Source organism: Zingiber officinale, chromosome 7B, assembly GCF_018446385.1.
Source record: "Zingiber officinale cultivar Zhangliang chromosome 7B, Zo_v1.1, whole genome shotgun sequence".
In the NCBI taxonomy this organism is placed as follows: domain Eukaryota; kingdom Viridiplantae; phylum Streptophyta; class Magnoliopsida; order Zingiberales; family Zingiberaceae; genus Zingiber; species Zingiber officinale.
Genome location: NC_055999.1, coordinates 95,335,638 through 95,339,477, shown reverse-complemented (window position 1 = coordinate 95,339,477; position 3,840 = coordinate 95,335,638).

Below are 3,840 nucleotides of genomic sequence, written 5' to 3'. Positions count from 1 at the left end.
GTATATTTTTTCCTACACAGGAGGAAATGACAAGTAGGGTTGCTCAGGCATCTCAGCCACCAGTAGAGGGAGGGGAGTCACAGGATCTATCCACCCAGCAAATAAATGAAATTTATTATGATGTTGTGGGTGGAAGGACAAAGAACTCCTCCCTCTACGGTCTTGGCTCCCAGGCCAAGGTGGTATTTGATCGCTTGAGGACTCCTAGGGGTCGTGCCAGTTCCTCTTCTTCTTCTTCTTCTGAGGTGGAGTCATTAAGAAAAGAAAATAAAGATTTGAAGACTCAGATGACTACCATGGATCAGAGGTGGGAGGAGAGATGGGCTGCTCAGGAGCAGGCATTGTCCCAGATGCGAGCAGTCATTGCTAGATGGGACCGATCACAGCCACCCCAGTCACAGGATCCCCAGTCAGAGCATGGTATTGAGTCACAGGAGACTCGAGGCCCATTAGACCCTGCTGATGATTAGATTTTCCTGAGGTATTCAATCAATTACAACTAAATTTTTTTCTTAGGGCAATCATTCTAGTTGTTATTAATTCAATATTAGTGTTGTTTGATTGTGAACCGAACATATGGTTTATTTTCCCATCATAAAATTTCTCATAAACATTTAATAACCATTTGGATTAATTATTTATATTTTTAAATCATAGTATTTTTTCTGTCATTTGTCTTATTCTAATGTTTATTTATTATATTTTTAATTTTTCTTCTCATGTTCCAATAATGTGCAGTGTACAACTTAAGTTTCATTTTTAGTTAAAGCATGAGTTTAATTTATATCACTTTCAGTTTTGCATATTGTTGTAAAGAAAGGATTTGAAAATCCCATCACCTCTGACTAAAATATCTGTAAAGTTAAATTGCTTTTATTATAACACAACTATTAAAACTTATAGCAAGCTTATTCAATTGCTTTATGGTATATATAGTAGTTGCTAACAAAGCTATTATTACTCATTAATGATAGCACTATTGTATCAAGATACATACTTCCAAGTTTTTGCTATGTCTTGTGTATTTTCAAAATTCAAATACCAAATGCATGCTGAAAATAAATCTGACACTACCATGAGCATATTGCATACATCTTGCTTTCCACTAATGCTTGAATATGATTAATTGTTTCCTTAATCTCTTATAAGATAGAGTAGTCATAACAATTTCATATTCTTATTAGGTTTAGATATTTATCTTAAATTGAATTACATTTTGCAGGAGTCCGTATTGATACAATCACCACCGTACTATCATTGGATATCTACAATATAATCTAGGTATTTTATTACATGCAAAATTACTTATATATTACAATTCTTGAGGTATATATTACATTTATATCCATTCAGTCTGATTATAATCTTTTATATTTGACTTTTATAGGATTATATTTGGATATATGTGTAGGTGATGTATCAGTGTAAGTTTGAATATTTTGTATTTGATGCTAACTTGTTAGTACTTTTGGATATTTTTGATTGTCAGTATGTTTTGGATATTTAGAATTTTGGAGATATGGGCACTTGTTACTATATTTTGTATTATTTTTTAGACAGTTTTATTATTTTTTTGTAAGCATATTGTATGTTGTGTTGATTGTGTATTGTATGGATTGTTATTATATATGATTTGAGTTTGTGTTACCATCGTTTGTGATGGTTTTTATTGTATAAAATTTGTATGTATGATAATTGAAAAATGCAGAGCAGACATTTCAAAACTTACTGGATATTACCGACGGAATTCAAATTCCGTCGGAAATCACCGACGGAAATATTCATTCCGTCGACAATCTATCGAATCGCAACAGGTATTTACGATACAATCACCGACGGAATTCATAATTCCGTCGGTATATTACCGACGGAATTGAAATTCCGTCGGCAATCACCGACCGAAATTACTATTCCGTCGGAAACTATCGAATTCCCAATACTCATTTACGATACATCACCGACGGAATTCATAATTCCGTCGGAATTCCGTCAGTATATTGCCGACGGAATTATGAATTCCGTCGGTATATTGTCGATGGAATAATAATCCGTCGGTAAACTCCGTTACCCGCCGTTGGCCCTTTCTCCGACGGGAAACTTTTCTGTCGGTAATACTTATCGACGGATTTTATATTTCCGTCGGTAATTACCGACTGAATATAGTTTCCGTTGGTAAATTGACCGCCGACCCAATTCTTTCCGATAGATAAAACTCCGTCGGTATTCCGTCGGAAAACGCATTTACCGACGGAATACCGACGGAATATTCAGTCGTTATTCGTGACTTTTTTTGTAGTGTAGAACGGGCTTAAAACCCTCCCCAAATTAATCATTTTTTTTATTTTGAGTGAATGATCTTGCGCTAGATTTTCCATCATAGATTTTCAACATGACATAATCCTCTCTAGAGATTGATTGAATTTCAAAATGATTTTAAGGAGATTTTATAGAACATGGCCATGAATAATCGTTTTTTGAAATGTCACCAAATCTCTTAATATATACTAGTGATCGTGCACACGCGTCGCGTATGTAATATAATACATTGAAATCACATTGACGCTTTATAATGAAATTATATTAATTAAAGTATTTTAGCATTAAAATACTAAAAGTAGAGTCATTAGGGTAAAGTACCTTACTTTTGAAAATCTGAATTATTTGGGTCTTTGAAAATCCGAATTGTTTGGATTTTCAAATGTTGCCCTTACGACTTTCCTATGAAAAAAATTAATTTAATTTAATATTATACTTATCTTAGTAAAAAAAATTAAGAAAAGTATATTTTTTAATATTGTTGGTCTAAAATATTTATAGAAACTTCTTTGATTATAGTGTTGTCAATTTTAAGATGTGAGACTAAAGAGAACTATATTTTTTTATATAAAACAATTAGAGAAAATTAATGATGAGAAAAATTCATAATAATATGCCGCAATTGAGTCTCGAACTCTAGATAATTGATTGTTTCGCTTGTGGAATTACTAATAAACCTTGAAATTATTTTTAGTGTGAATAGAAAAAAGGATATTAACGTAAATTCATTTTAGGCTTCACCAAAGTTAGTTAGTAAAGGGGGGAGATTTTTAATAAAATAGTAAGATATGGTGATTAATCCATAATATTAGTTCATATGTAAGCATAAGAGTAAAACTAAGTAATTATCATTGATGCAATGGATATAAATTTAATGTTGGTATGCTAATTTTTAAATTCTTTTCACAAGTATTTAATATAGTTATGAATCTCCAATTCAAAGCGTCCATCTAAGAAGCACATCCGGCAAAAAGAATATCGAAATGAAAAAAAAATACTTGATAGACTTGTTTGGTGAGAGATAATAAAAATATAGATCCAGGTAGCCTAACAAATTGATAGATTTGAGAAAGTAAAAGTGATTACGTTCGAGACATCCTTCATAGCCACAAGATTAATTTATAGTTGATTATCAAATGGTTAAATTTATAGTTACAATTTACAACTTATAATCGACCATTAAATGATTAGAAATGGAAGGAATTATTTCTTTGAGTGCATGTGCCCATCTGGAATTGATCTCATACACCATTATAATAAAGGTATCATCCTCTACCCAATTGGACACATCGTGAGATATAAATTTATATATAGTTGTAGCAAATGATAATATTAGCAAAGGACAAAAATTTATATATAATTTAATTTGTAAAAGGTGAAATTCGTCACACTGACAATCCCCCACGACTGCCTCATATTATTAGGAGGGAGTAAATTTAAAAATTAAAGATAGTCATTATATGAGCGGATAATTCTCGATCTTTGTCGGGATTAAACTCTTACTCAATTTTATAAATTTGTCAT